The sequence below is a fragment of the Neltuma alba genome, unplaced genomic scaffold (genome assembly GCF_004799145.2).
Source record: "Neltuma alba isolate B1F8T4 unplaced genomic scaffold, ASM479914v2 tig00010231_pilon, whole genome shotgun sequence".
Classification (NCBI taxonomy): domain Eukaryota; kingdom Viridiplantae; phylum Streptophyta; class Magnoliopsida; order Fabales; family Fabaceae; genus Neltuma; species Neltuma alba.
This window is the reverse complement of record NW_021635163.1, coordinates 593030-601493: the sequence shown is the minus strand read 5'-3', so window position 1 is coordinate 601493 and position 8464 is coordinate 593030. Positions and strand designations below refer to the sequence as shown.

Genomic DNA, 8464 nt, shown 5'->3' with positions numbered 1-8464 from the left:
TTTAGAAAAAAATTGATAAATATGAGAAATATGTCTTATATTTAGAACCAAAACTAACTCAACAATTGGGTCTTATATTAAGGACCCGAGAAGTAGTTTTATTCTCCCTAATCCAAGACTAAAAAAACAAAGAAAAAAATGTATGTAACAGTTTTGTGCTTCTCTCCACGCTCAACAAAAGAATCCAAGCCTAAAAAAAAAAACGGAAAATTGTTTGTAGTTGTGCATAATGCTCAACAAAAGAATTTTCTTACGAATAATTCTTTTTCAATTAATAATGTAAACTGGAATGATTCTTTTATCTTGGAAGTTTTAACATGACTTAGCATTATTTGTACCGTTGATATTTTCAATTAATTGGTTTCTTTTGGCTACGAACTTCGGTTTCTAAAGATAGGGGGAAATAATGATTAAGAAACTGAGAAAATTCATCCCAAGAATACACTTAAAGAAAAATTATACTAATCAAAATAATTAATATCAAAATTTACAAATATAAAATCAAGAGTTGTTATTTAGTTTGAACTTTGGAGAACGCGTTATGAGAACTAGCATCTTCTTCCAACACAATGCCGTTGGTTATTTGTGATCTTTTAAAAAAATTTTATATATATCATCATACCAAAAGCAAAAACTTAAATCAGGGCTTTGAGGCCCGACCCTAAATTTGATTAATTAGCGTTAAACTTGAGAAAATGATTATAAAAAAAGTTTGGTACAAAGAATGATGAAATTTCAGGGGTAAAGGTTCAGGTTTATGGGCTTAAGCTCATTTGGATCAGGCCCATAAGAGTGAGGCTCACATGTATCAGGTCAACGCGTTATGGGAGCTCGAATAAAGTCAAAGTTGGAGCTCCTTTTGCCCGACATTTTAATGCAAGATTTTAGGATGGCCTGAAAGCTAAAGCTGTGCGCCTGCAATAGTATACGTTAGTCTCATAACTGGAACGAACTGGGATGAAATTAAAGAGAGGCTAAGATTGAATCAAGGGGGCGACAATGGCTGATCCAGAATATCCTAAATATATACAATACTTTCTCGTACCACTAATTCAGCTCATCACTATTCTTCAATCTTTCCTTCTTTTCATCATCATCACCAATAATGCCTGCATGAAAGTGTTCGTACTCATCATCTCTCCATCATAACACTAACTTCAACAGAATGATCACGTCAAAGTTTGTCATTTAGAGATTATATATGGCTTCTTCAGATCCAAATCAAAAGCCAACTCTTCCACGCCCTCCTCCACCTCACGGCCACCACAAGGTGTGAAGTTCGCGCGGCGAACTTCCAGCGGCAGAGTCGTTAGCCTCTCCCGAGATGATGACATTGACGTCACAGGCGACATCGCCGGTCAAAATGACTACATCAATTACACCGTCATGATGCCGCCTACGCCGGACAACCAGCCTGGCACCTCCGATTCCAAGACCGATGGTGCCGGCTCTTCACGATTAGCGTCTGAGTCTCAGCCGAACCGCAGAGGCAGCAGCGGAGGGAGTGCGGCGAAGTTTGATAGAAGAGTGTCGATCTTGAATTCTGTGAACAACAAGTCGATGCTGTCGAGGAGTCAGACTCAGGATTTTGATCACAACCGGTGGTTGTTCGAGACGAAGGGGACATATGGAATTGGAAACGCGTATTGGCAGGACGATGAGTACGGGGAAGATACTGGAATGAGCATGTCGGATTTCATGGACAAACCATGGAAACCTCTCACTCGGAAAGTTGGTGTTCCTGGAGGTGTTCTGAGCCCTTACAGGTAAATCAACTAAAAACATTTCAATTATTTTTATTTTAGTTCATCACGAAACGTATAATTTTGGGCTAATTGTGTGGCTTCACTGGAGAATTAGCAAATACAGAGAACTGCATATAGTTCTGTTCAGTTTAATCGCAATAGCAAAGCTTGTAGAATATTTTTACGATAATACTCGATACTCGATTCTTTGATTCTTGTCCAGTTGATTTGAACATTTAGGTCTGTTATTTGTTCTTCTTTTCATGCATGGTGATTGTATATTATTGCAGGTTTAATGTTCGGATTTCTTCCATTGAAACAGGGTATTGGTTGTCATCCGTATGATCTTGTTATTTTTCTTCCTAGGATGGCGTTGTAGGAACCCGAATTACGACGCCATGTGGCTTTGGGGAATTTCAATTGTCTGCGAGATCTGGTTTGCTTTCTCTTGGCTTCTCGATATCCTTCCCAAGCTCAATCCTGTAAACAGAAGTACCGACCTGGAGGCATGAAGGACAAGTTCGAACAGCCTTCGCCGTCGAACCCGACTGGTCGATCAGACTTACCCGGCGTCGATCTTTTGTTTCTACCGCTGACCCTGAAAAGGAACCACCTCTCGTCACCGCCAACACCCTCTTTCAATTCTCGCCGCTGACTACCCAGTCGAGAAGCTCAGCGCCTACATTTCTGACGATGGTGGTGCTATACTCACCTTTGAAGCCATGGCTGAAGCTGCCAAATTTGCTGAGGTACGTTTAAATTTGATTTTTAATAGAGGAGTGCAACCCGAAATCTTAACGGCTACGCCACATGCGTGAAAAATTACTTAAGAATTTATAAAAAAATCTCTTTTGTGGCATGGCTAGATTTTATACATTATACACAGAAGAGCAGCTATCAATGACCATGCAAATTCACACGTTATAAATTTTCCAGTTCCAATGCCAAACAATAAGAATTATTCAATCAAATACGTTCAGGGAATGCTTTACTCAATTTGAAACCGGCTAAGGTGAATAATGATTTACCACTACGATGAATTAACCCCTTTGTTTTTGTATGTGCCGACAGATTTGGGTACCATTTTGTCGGAAACACGAAATTGAGCCTAGAAATCCTGACGCTTACTTCAGCTTAAAAACTGATCCACGAAGAACAAGAAAAAGCATGACTTCGTCAAGGATCGTAGATGGATCAAGAGGGAGTATGATGAATTCAAAGTGAGGATCAATGGGCTTCCAGAGGTGATTCGCAAACGAAGCGAAATGTACAACTCTAAAGAGGAGATAAAGGAAAAACAAACAGCCAGAGAGAAAAATGGTGGGGAATTTGCCACCAGATCAACCCATCAATGTCACAAAGGCAACATGGATGGCTGATGGCACTCATTGGCCGGGAACTTGGTTCAATTCTACAGCTGACCATGCCAAGGGTGACCATGCTGGAATCTTGCAAGTACTCTGGATATATACGCGCGCGCACAATCTTGCTTTTTGAGTGTGAATTTATAAAGGAACACAATCAAAAGATACTCACCTTTTGATCTATATGGAGGATGAACACGTAAAAGAAAGACGTGTTGTATCTGACAAGCGTCAGAGATGTTCAAGCCAGACATCATTCTACGCATAAATTAATGCTATGGATTTTGTCGTATCTCAGTTTTCATGCATCCAAGATTAACTTATCATGTGATTATTTTCAAAATAAATTCCTAATCCTAAGTCTTCCTCATATTTGTTACTTGTAGATAATGTGTAAGGTGCCAGAATTTGATCCAGTAATGGGAACTGCAGACGAAAAGAGATTGGACTTCACAGGTGTAGACATCAGACTCCCCATGTTTGCTTACGTTTCTAGAGAAAAACGACCAGGATATGATCATAACAAGAAAGCAGGAGCCATGAATGCCTTGGTTCGAGCCTCGGCTATATTGTCCAATGGAGCCTTTATTCTTAACTTGGATTGTGACCATTATTTCTATAACAGTAAAGCTGTAAGGGAGGGAATGTGCTTCATGATGGATCGTGGTGGTGATCGCATATGTTACATACAGTTTCCTCAGAGGTTTGACGGCGTTGATCCCTCTGATCGATATGCAAATAATAATACAGTCTTCTTTGATGGTAAAAGCCCCAGCCTCTCTCTCTTTTTCTCTACACACACACACACACACAAATATTGTTTACCGTAATGCGTGTTTTACTGGATATTGGTTGTAACAATCAACAGGAAATATGCGGGCACTAGATGGTCTGCAGGGTCCAATGTATGTTGGGACAGGTTGCATGTTTCGGAGATACGCACTGTATGGATTTGAACCACCGAGGTTCTATGAGCACACAGGCGTGTTTGGGAGAGTAAAAACCAAAGTAAACCGAGATGTACTACAGGCACGATCACGAGTGGATGATGATCGGCAGCCTCTGAACTCTGATTCGGACTCAGATCTTGGATTTCCCCAGAAGTTTGGTAATTCTACTATGTTCACAGACAGCATACCTGTGACTGAATTCCAAGGCCGACCACTAGCTGATCACAAATCTGTTAAGAATGGTAGACCACCAGGATCGTTACTCAAGCCACGTCCTCCTTTGGATGCACCCACTGTTGCTGAAGCCATAGCTGTCATCTCTTGCTGGTATCGCATTATGCTAACTAATCTCTTTCTTGACTCTTCATTAAACTATCCACCAAAATCTGTTCAATGTTTGTTGATATACCCATGATGTTTTTCTTGTGTATGGACCCGCAGGTACGAGGACAAAACTGAATGGGGGGACAGGGTGGGTTGGATTTATGGGTCAGTGACAGAGGATGTGGTGACTGGCTACCGGATGCACAACCGTGGGTGGCGGTCAATTTACTGCATTACAAAGCGTGATGCTTTTCGCGGCACGGCTCCGATCAATCTGACTGATCGGCTTCATCAAGCTTTAAGATGGGCTACAGGCTCAGTAGAAATCTTCTTCTCAAAAAACAACGCCATATTTGGAAGCAAGCGCCTCAAGTTCTCGCAAAGAGTCGCATATCTCAATGTGGGCATATACCCCTTCACCTCTATATTCTTGGTTGTCTACTGCTTTCTCCCTGCACTCTGCCTCTTCACCAACAACTTCATAGTTCCAGGCCTAAACGTAGCCTTCCTTTTGTATCTTTTTCTCCATCACCGTCTGCCTTGTTCTGATCTCCCTTCTTGAAGTGAAGTGGTCAGGCATTGCCCTTGAGGAATTTTGGCGAAACGAGCAGTTCTGGGTCATTGGTGGTTCTAGTGCTCACCTCGCTGCAGTGTTACAAGGTCTGCTAAAAGTCATAGCAGGCATTGAGATTTCCTTCACTTTAACATCTAAGTCAGCCGCAGATGAAGACGAAGATATCTACGCCGATCTTTACATGTGAAATGGACAAGTCTCTTCATCGTGCCACTAACCATTATATGCATCAACATCATAGCTATGGTAATAGGATGCGCAAGGACCATATACAGTGTGATACCACAGTGGAATAGGCTATTGGGAGGCTTGTTCTTTAGCTTATGGGTTTTGGTTCATATGTACCCTTTTGCTAAAGGTTAATGGGCAAGAGAGGAAGGGTTCCCACAATACTTTTAGTGTGGCTAGGGCTGCTTTCCATTATAATTTCATTGATCTGGGTTGCAGTAACCGCAGGTGGGAATAGTGATCAAGCTGGAGGAGGCAATGTCCAAATATGATGATGACAAGGGAGAGTGAATTTTGAAATATATCTTTATATATTTATGACATGAAACCTTATATATTGTCCAGCAGGTGTTATGTGTTTATTATCAAGTAACAGAGTATGATTGGGAAGTTAACTAACATTGTATATACACAAGTGGGGGGGAAATTCTGATTATGTATATTTTACAGCTGAGAGAGCCTGAGAGATTTTCTTGTTCGGTTTAAAATTAAATTTGTTAAATTTTGACTGTGCCAACAAAGATAGAAGATCAAGGAACTCAATGCATTATTAGAAAGTTGAGGAATAATTTTCATATTTGTTTTACTTTTCAGCATAAGAATGTATCTTGATGTATATGGTTGTCTTTCAGACCTTTAAATAGCAGGTAAAATAATTCAATCCGTTTCATATCCTTTTCATTTATTTTCATGGAATTAACAGTATAAAATTAAAATTTATAGCAAAGACAGTTAAGAGCTAACAGTATATCATACACACAAACGAAACATATCAAGGAAAACAATATGGTATGCAATATGCGTTAGAAAAAAAAGGTAATTCGGTCCGTATAATTTGCATCACCAATACTATCTTTGATCCTTAATGTAAAACCTCATTTGACTTTTACTTAGTTCTAAATATAAGACCCCAATTCACTTTGTCTCTCATTTTTTTCCAAGGCAGTCTTTCTAATAATAATAGTTTTAACCAATATACTTGATTAGTAAAAATATTTAGAAAAGATAACCTATTTATTACAAATACAACAATAACAAAGTTTTATTCCACTAGATAGGGTCGGCTACATGAATCGCACGACGCTATGTGATTAGTTAATTATTATTATATTTAGGACAGGAGGTAGTATAATGTAATTGACTAAATTGACAAACAAATCTAGTTTACTTTAATTTCATGCCAAAAAAAGAAAGGAAAAGAATCTAATTAAATAACTTGAATCAGTTATCATTCAATAGGCATTCGAAAACGACACAAAGGACAGATACCATCGCTCTGCAGCCATTCAACAATGCAAGCTTTATGAAATAAATGCGAGCAAGGCAAACGAGTAACTTCTAAGAATCCAACTTTGAAATCTTCCAAACAAATCGCACAGTTACTTATTAACTTTTCTTCTTCTTCTTCACCTTCACAGTTTCCAATTCCTCAATAAATGATTTAGTTGCAGGCACTGCCATAAGACTTTGATTCGCCAGGGCTTCCAAAGATGCCTCCGCAGCCTGATGATAGGAATCACCAGTGGTGGGATCAGAATGATAACACCAAGTTTTAACAACTTCAATAACCACAGCCATGAACAAGATCTTCTGGTCTTTATGAGTATTATTAAGCATGTTTCTTGCAGAATCCAAGATCTTTCTTGCCATGCATCTGCCGGAGAATGAAGGGATACCAAAATGAGAAGGAATAAGGTTTGCAATTTGATCTATGGAGTTCTTTGAGATGTTGAAGAAATCATGTGTTGTGGAATATGTATTAACAAGGGTTGAGCTTTCAACTCGTGTAGGATCCAACATTTGCCAGTCCCATACTGATTTAGCAGCTGTGATGTTGATGTATTGATCATCATCATTAGGAGGATTAATGGGGTAATTATTGGGATCAGTAGGGATAATTGTGCTTAGTGGATAAAGAACTTCACAATTATATCTAACTCTAACACGAGAAGGAATATTCATTGCCTTTTAGAACCTTTTTTTTTTTTGGGGGGGGGGGGGATCTGAGTAGGATCAGATGAACTGGAAAGAAAAGAGTGTTCTAAAGGAAAGTTGAAGAAGAAAATTGTGATGAGGAGGATTTGATTTATAAAGAGAGGAGTAGGCCGATACATAGGACTAGGATAACAATAAAAGATTTTGAACTTGTAAAGGATTGAGATAAATGTTTAGAGAAAAACTTGATTAATAAAGGGATAATCTAAAGAGAAGATCTAAAACAAATCATGATAATATAAAAATAAGTCAATCGAATTTGATATTTTATTGCGTTTTAAAAGATAACTTATTAGATTTAAACATTAATATATTTGAATTTTTATCTCGCTTTTTTCACTTTCATAGTATTTTATATGTTGAGATAAAATAATTTATAAATATTTATTAGTGGCGAAGCGTGGAATAAGAGATAAAACTTAATCATAATTTTACTGATTTTTATTTTCTTCATAAAAAAGTATGTTTGAACATTTGATATTACTGCAGGCAAATCATCTATTAATGTAACAACAGTGCACAGTTAATTTGCACTGTGTATTAACTGAAGTATTCGAATTATTTTTAAATATCAATTGATAAAGCAATTACAATTTTTCTATTTTAAAAATATTTTTTTTACGATTTTCCCAAGCAATTATAAGTTTTTGCCTTTTTTTTTTTTTTAAGAGTGATCTGTACGTCTATATTATTGTATCGATTAAGAATGTTTAAAACAATATGCATTTTTGTTAATAACTAATAAACCAATATGTAATATTTAAAGTCCTTAATTTTCGCAATATAAATAACTTTAATTCAATGTTCAAACGTCTCAAGCAGTTTAATTTTTTCCGACTAATTTTTAGACTTTTTTTCTTTCATTCTATCTATGGGTAGTGAAAAGCATTGATTAATGAAAAAGAACATGTTAGCACAACAATTGTATTTCGAAACTATCGCCTATTGGTACTCTAGGATTGCAGGGATTTTCCGAGTTCACATATAATATTTAATTGCATTGTTACTGCTAATTATTTAGTTTCCCCCAAAAAACAATGCTAATAACTGATTTTAGAACGAACTTTTAAAAGGATCAGCAATAACTTGCTTAGGATTCTTTATTCTTCTAATAAATTGTCTAACGATTATGTATTTGTTGAACCGTTTTAATTTTTTTTAATGTGTTCTCAATTTAGAGTCTATGCAAGACCTTCACGTCCATCAAGGAGAGTTAATAAGCATTCAGGTAGAAACATCCCAAGATTTTCTTTGTAAATATACATATACATATATATATATATA

The 8464-nt window shown here is 37.4% G+C and overlaps 1 pseudogene; it reads left to right on the top strand.

Annotated features, from left to right (window-relative positions):
* The first annotated feature begins 1201 nt into the window (after positions 1-1201).
* LOC114755146 (cellulose synthase-like protein D1) lies at positions 1202-5457 on the top strand (annotated as a pseudogene).
* Positions 5458-8464: the final 3007 nt, after the last annotated feature.